The sequence below is a fragment of the Cryptomeria japonica genome, chromosome 9 (assembly GCF_030272615.1).
Source record: "Cryptomeria japonica chromosome 9, Sugi_1.0, whole genome shotgun sequence".
NCBI classification, from domain to species: Eukaryota; Viridiplantae; Streptophyta; class Pinopsida; order Cupressales; family Cupressaceae; genus Cryptomeria; species Cryptomeria japonica.
In genome coordinates, this window is record NC_081413.1 from 450,822,261 (window position 1) to 450,830,303 (window position 8,043).

Genomic DNA, 8,043 nt, shown 5'->3' on the forward strand with positions numbered 1-8,043 from the left:
TGGTTAAAGGCTATGGAATATGAATGAGATCAAATAGAGAAGAATGAAACTTGGTCTTTAGTTCCCCGACCTAAAAATAAGAATGTTATTGGAAATAAATGGGTTTTTAGAAATAAATTGAATGAGGATGGTCAAGTTATAAGGAACAAGGCTAGATTGGTTTGTAAAGGATATTCTCAAATGGAAGGAATTGATTATGGTGAGACATTTGCACCTGTAGCTAGAATTGAAGCTGTTAGACTATTTCTTGCCTATGCAACTTATAAGAACTATAAGGTTTATCAAATGGATGTTAAATGTGAATTTTTAAATGGTGAGCTTGAGGAAGAAGTTTACATTGAGCAACTTGATGGATTTTCATTGATAGAGGATAAATATATGGTTTGCAGATTGAAGAAAGCTTTATATGGTTTGAAACAGGCTCCTAGAGCTTGGTATGCAAGGTTGGATAAATATCCTTTGAAGCTTGGTTTTACTAAAGGAAATGCTGACAGTAATCTATATTATAAGATCACTGATAATGATATTCTAACTATTGAATATTTTGTTGATAATATCATTTTTGGAGGAGAAGATAAATTGTGCATGGAGGTCGCTAACAACATGAAGAATGAATTAGAAATATCCATGATTTGTGAGATGAAATTTTTCTTAGGTTTGCAGATTACTCAAACTGACGAAGAGATTTTTATCTGTCAAACTAAGTATCTAAGGGAATTGTTGAAGAAGTTTGGTATGGATAATTCCAAACTAGTAAGTACTCCCATGGCTACAAGTGAGAAATTATCTATCAAGGATACTTCTACACCAGTAAATTCGACAAGGTATAAGTCTATGATTGGTGGTCTGTTATATCTAACTCAGACTAGACCTGATATTATAAATGCAGTAAGTATTGTTTCAAGATATCAAAGTAATCCTAAAGAAAATCATGAATGTGCAGTAAAGAGGATATTCCGGTATTTGCAAGAACAACAAAATATGGTTTATGGTATTCCAGAAATGATGATTTCACTTTATGTGCATATACTAACTCAAATTGGGTAGGTGATACCGATGATAGGATGAGCACTTCTGGTGGAGCTTTCTTTCTTAGAAAGAAACTGGTTTCATGGATCAGAAAAAAATAGTCATGCATTTCTTTTTCTACTACAAAAGTTGAGTATGTTGCAACAACAACTAATTGCACTCAATTCTTGTGGATGAAGCAAATGTTTAAGGATATTAGGGTAAATTGTAGTGAACCGATAGTTATCTACTATGATAACTCTGTAGCTATTTACATGTCTAAGAATCTAGTATTTCACTCTAAGACTAAGCATATTTCAATAAAGTATAACTTTCTGAAGGATAAGGTTGAAGAAAAGGAAGTCAAACTAGTTTATGTGAACACTAAAGAACAGATTGCAAACATATTCACTAAACCATTGTCTAATGAATCATTTGAGTATTTGAGAGATAGGTTAGGGGTTTCTACCCCTCCAGAAGAGACTTGATTGATGAATTTTGTCATCAATCTGACATGTATTATCAAAGATACTATTCATCCTGGCATTGATGAGTGGTGCTACTACACAGGGGGAGTAGACAGCTTTGAGATTCAGAGGTTTATATCATTGTTTTGATATTTTTGTCAGATTTCTAGCATTGATGTCAAAGGGGGAGTGATAGTAATGTGAAAAATCATTTAGAACCTTACAGAGATATCATTCATAGGGGGAGAGCTATTGATTGTTGGTTGTCTTCCACAGGGGGAGACTTGTTTGGCATTTCTTGGTACTTAGATATTTTTCACATATAGTATTGTCATCAATGCCAAAGGGGAAGATTGTTGGCATAATGGATGAGTTGATTGTGTGTTGCATGTATATTTTGTCATTGATGTCAATACTAGTTGTTATGGTTGGTTACCGATAGACAAGTTTTTGTTACTGGTAGAAGATCTAGTGTTACCAGCAGAAGAGACTATGTTTTGGATGCTTCCGACATGTTTGGATCAGTGAAGTATATTTGATTTCATGTGTTATATGCTCCATGAACATATTTTGGTCAGTTGGTATTGGCTTGGTAATTAGATACTATCATACACTCTGGTAAACCCTTACCAGCAATGGTTTAAGGCTTTACCAATAGATCTTTCATTGAGGAATTGTGATAGGATGCATAGTTGGTGTTGGTGCATCTTCTTCATGGATTTTAGGATATTGAAGATGTTCTTTGATTGTGCTTCAACTATTTGAATATATTGCTTTGGCATGGTGGACCCAGAATAGGTCCGGTACCTATCTAGGTTATGGATCGGTATCATGCTAACGTGTACTCTACACTTTACCGTGATGCCTCAAGATGATTTATGGATTTGTTATTATTGTTTTGGTCTTAAGCCAACATGGCATATCATTATAAATGGAATCATGTAATGATCTTATTGTAATATTTTTAGGTGGCCAATCTAATTGGTTTAGGCCTTAGGGTTTGTATAAATAAGAGGTAGAAACTCTTTGTAAAGTATTATGGGTATTGGAAAAGTCATGGTCAAGGAATGTAATGTGCGAATATAGTAATATAATTTAGGCAGAGGAGATGGTCGATCATTGGTGATAAAATTGGATTCAGAAGAGGATTTAGTCCTCCGACACTGAGCTTAACCGAGACTGTAATTAGGCATGGTAGATGTTATTTCTAGCAGTTCACTCTATTGTATTATTGTCCATTTATCTTGAGATGGTTGTAGCCTCTCTATAGCTAGTGAGACTCTTTTGTAATGAGTAGTATGCTCTAGGTAGTGTGCCTTCTTGCAAGTACATGCTCCTCATTGTAACACATACTTTCTGCAGAAGTATCATCTAACTCTAGGTAGGTATCCCACCATGGTTTTTCCCTTTCTGGGTTTTCCACGTACAAATCATGGTGTTATGTGGTATGGTTTCTTTGCATTGATTATCTGGTTAATTGTTAAGTTGTATTGTTTATCGGTATCTGTTCCTATCAATATTTGCATATGTTTTACCGCCGCTTGATTTGTTTAAGGTTGTATTGTGGATTTAAAGTTATAATTTGTTAACAACTGATTCACCCCTCCTCTCAGTTGTTCACCTGTTATCCTAACAATAACTACCGCAAGGATGGATCATCTCATATATATCAAAAAAATAATAAGTGTCATGATACAATGATGTCAATATCTCATATGGCTACAAAATCACCAAAAGGTGTCTACATAATCATACAAAAAATGATAAAAATTGGGATCAAAGAGAGCTATGATGAAGACCCTCCCTTGGAGCTAGCTGGCCTTGAAGGAATCTGGGCTCCTGAAGGACCAACCCCTGGATCATCTTGTTTATCCCCTCCTACAGACCTTGCAAGACCATCTTTTACCCAAAGTAGTTAGCAGCCTTATGTTTGCCCAAATCTCGGGCATATACATAATATGTCTCAATCCCATCACCTTGATCATGGTGTGGTCCTCAATAGTCAAATTTGTTTGTAACTACTATGTCAAAGGGAATCACTCTCTCGACTCAATCTGGGGTAAGTACTCCCGCATACAATCAAAACAATCATGTCAATCCTAGTGGTACTCATGTTCATCACATAGTATTATTTATCTTTTCCTATCCTAGCCTAGTGGTACCTATGTCCATCACATGGTGTTTCTCATTAAGCTCTATCCTACTGCTTATGTCTATCACATGGTGTTGCATCTTAGTGTATATGTTTGTCAAATTGCACTATATCCTATCTTGTTAGAGCGCTTGCCGAATTTTATCAATTCAACAACTTATCCTATATTCATCTTAGCAAACCTACCTATTTTAGGGCACCTATTGAGTTAATCCTCTCAACAGCTTATCCAATTGTCAATTCTAGCCTTCTTTCCAATTTGTCTTTCTAAGGGCACATTTTTGAGTAAATCCTCTAAGAATCTTATCCAATTGGCAATGTATGTTTATCACAGAATTGTCAATTCTAACCTTGTTTTTAGTTGTCTTCCCTAGGGCACCTTTTTGAGTGAATCTTCTCAAAATATTATCCAATTGATAGCATATGTTCATCACATTACTATAAATTTTGGCCTTTTAAGACATAAACATGATTCTGTTGATTCCTCTTGAGTAAGTCTTTTTTCCGCATGACCTTGTCACCCTATCTTATCAGTCCTTTCTAGCCTTTCTTTCTTATCGAGAGATTGTCAACAATATTTTCAAACATTTTCATCCAATCTCTTGAGGGAGCATATCATTCCCATCTTGTGGCATGTATCAGTTTATCTTCTTTGAGCCAACGCGACAAGATGCATTGTCTTAAAGAGGGGCAAAATGTAGACACCTAAAATTTTCTTCTCTAATTAAATAAATATTATATTTATTTAATTAATTCACTAATCCTCTTCTAAGGCTTTCCTCATTTAAATAAATATTTTATTTATTTAATTGATCCCACTTCCTCTATTAATTAAAATAAATCTTTATTTATTTAATTAATTCATTAGCCTTTTCTACCCATGACACATGGCATTCATCTCTTAATTCTTCTCTTACCTACCCTTTAATCCTAGCCGACCATTTATCTTTACACTTATTAATCTCATCCGTTCATTTCTTACAATGTTCTCTATATAAGAAGATGCTTCCTTCATTATCAACCCTAATAGTCTAATCACCTAATGACATAATCTCTTATGCAATCAAGCCTTCTTGTGATCAAGCTATCAACCATATTTTTGTTCTTTGTTGAGCTCTTGTGCACACATAAAATCTTAGAGAAAATATATCAAACAATATCAATGGAGATTGAAACCCTACTAGACATGTGTATGGTATATATTTCTTTTCTTTTTTGATTTACATAATCTTAGCTATCTTCATTTGTGTATGGTGGATGCTTTTCATTGTTAGGCTAGGGGTTTTTGGTTGGATCTTTGTTAGTCTTTCAATATTATTTTTTTTATCATCCATTTTCACCGTATAGAACCACAACACATAACACCGAGATTTTGATGTGGACAACCCGGTTAAGGGAAAAACCATGGTGGGAACCTACCCATGATAAGATGATAATCTGCAGTAGTATGTGTAAATATTACAATGGGGAATGCACATGCATTTAGGCACATTGCCTAGAGCTCATTGCTCAAAATAAGAAGACCTAAAAGGCTACAACCCTCAAGGAAGGATCACTACCTTACAATAATGATTGGACTACAATATGAATTCAGTGAAATGCAAAATTAGGATCTCCTTATGCCTGATGATAGTTCCAGTTAATCACATTTGTCTGCCCTGCAATAGTCTCTTCTCAAAACACCACACCAAATGATAAATTTTCTTATGCAACACATACACCACTCTCTGATAATGTAGACACAACATCGATACCCAATTGACATGACTATACCACTTATTTATACAAATCATCAACCTTGACTACAAGGTCGGCCAAACCCTCAAACCTCAATTATAAAATTACATCTCACAATACATAAATGAACCACCAGACCAATATAATGACATATATGACATAGTATGGGCAAAAATCAAATATCCAAACACTTATCACCGTTGAAAATATTGCCAAGATTAACCGCAACATGCTACACCGCCAAGAATACTCCATAACATGAAGAATATTACCAAATCAACAAAATCACCAATAACATGCACAAGAATCAATATAGACCACCAAGACAAATAGGACATGATCAAGAAACACAAACACACACATTAGAACCATTTGTAGTAGTTGCACCAACACCACTTATGTAAATCTTCATCGATCAACACGCTAACTCACAAGAACACTCAACAACAACAATTCGGACTAGAAGGATAACTTGTGGAGAACCAAATAATGAAACCATTTGATCTAAAGATACACATGAACATCTAAAACATTCTCCCAAATCCACAGCCAAAGATATGATCATACTGGAGCTCACCAGAGCAAATACTAAACTCTGCCAACCACTACACAGAAAGACTAAACTACAAACTTGACCAAATAATATGATCAAGCAATCTCTCGGATCACTTAAACAAATAAGGAATAAAATATTTCAGTATCCCAAATAGATAAAACATCCATTTCATCTTAATGCAATCACTAGAACATGAAATAGATCTCCTGCAACACCAGAACATAGGAATATGTTGACATCAATGACAACAGCATATCCTAGCAGCAATAATATCCAACAAAAACAATTTTAGATTTGAACAGATATTAGTCAAAAAAAAATTCACTAGAAACATGTATTTGGAGATTATTTCCACATTTGTGGCACTTTTTGTTGCATCTATGAGATATACTATCATGTCTATGGTTTTGCAAAAACATGTATCTATTGGAAACCAATAACACTAAGAGGGGGGATGAATCAGTGTTATACCAAAATAGTAACTTTATCCTTATTAAAACATGCAAACACCAACTGGTATATCAATATAAACAAAATCAAAAGAAGTAAAGCAAATAATAAGCCAATCCCATAAATGATAATCATAACACATAGATTTATACATGGAAAACCTCAAAGAGGAAAAACCACGGAGGAATTTGTGACCCACAATATCAATCCATTGGCCATATGAAGAGATATTACAAAATATGAGGGGCCTGCACTTGCAAGAAGGCTTACAGCCTAGAGCACACTGCTCAATCAAAATAGGAGCTTTACTGACTAAATAAAATTCTAGACTACAATCTGGAGAAGTGTGAACTACAAAGATAACATCTTCTATGCTAGAATATAGTTCCGGTTTAAGCTCTGTCTGTTCCAGTCTAAAACCCTAAACCCCTTACCAGAATAACCCTTACAATAATTTCCTTCACATACATAATATTTTTGAATAATTTTGCATCATATTACATTCACATATTCATCACCATATCCATTACAAAAATGATCTAATCTTAACTAACCTATATACCCTATACAAATTTTTATGCCTTATGTCGGCTTACAAAGATATTTACAATATCAAATTACATGTTGGCCAGATAACATAAATGCATAAACATTAAAATCAATTATCGATACTAGATCTAAGATATGTTAGCCTCCAATATCGATAATCTTTATTAAACTATGTCAGCCTGCATTGGTGGTGACCAAAGAAATCCTTTGTTCTATCGATGTCGGTGTCAGTGTAGAATTTGTGAAGTGTCTGGTGGTACACCATAGAATCAAAACATGAAGCCGGGACACAAAATCGTGTTGCCATTAATGATAATATAGTGAAACCAACCAATAGAGTGTCAATTGCCAATAGTATCTAGGCATTATTACCACATATTTGAATATTATTACTATTAGGTCTCAGAGACAACTGAGAGGGGGGGGTGAATTAGTTGTCTAATAAATTCAAACCAAAAACTAATTAACCAACTTAATCCTTAATACTGATAAACCAGTTAAGTGTGTCGGTAGACAGTGTTAATAGTAAATTTCTATACCGATAAGGATTAATGCATGAAACATAAACATAAAGTCATCCATAACGCATAACACCAATATTTTGTACGCGGAAACCCTGTAAGGGGAAAAACCATGGTGGGAAACCTTACCCACAATCAGATGATACTACTGTAGATAGTAAGTGTACATAAATGGGGTCTACACATGCAGAAAGGCCAACAGCCTAGAGCTCAATGCTCAATCACAAAATGGGAGTCACACTGACTATAGTTGGATGGTTAAATCCAGTAAGAATGTACTGTACAAAATAGCATCTTCATATGCTAGATTCAGTACTGGTGTAATGCTGATATGCTTCTACAAAAACCTATCTTCACCTTCAAATGATGTCTTCGTGTATACCTCTGCTTAATCTCACATATACCTTCACTCAATTCTTTTTTCGCATTCCACACTTGATCTTACAAATAAGATCTTACATTTATACCATAACCTAAGACCAATTTTAGTAGGTCAAGTCTACAAGATATTACAATAAAAACATTTTACAAATAATATAATATCCGATGCAATAACCGATTAAACATGTCGACTTAATGCATTTACATCAATAATAAATCATC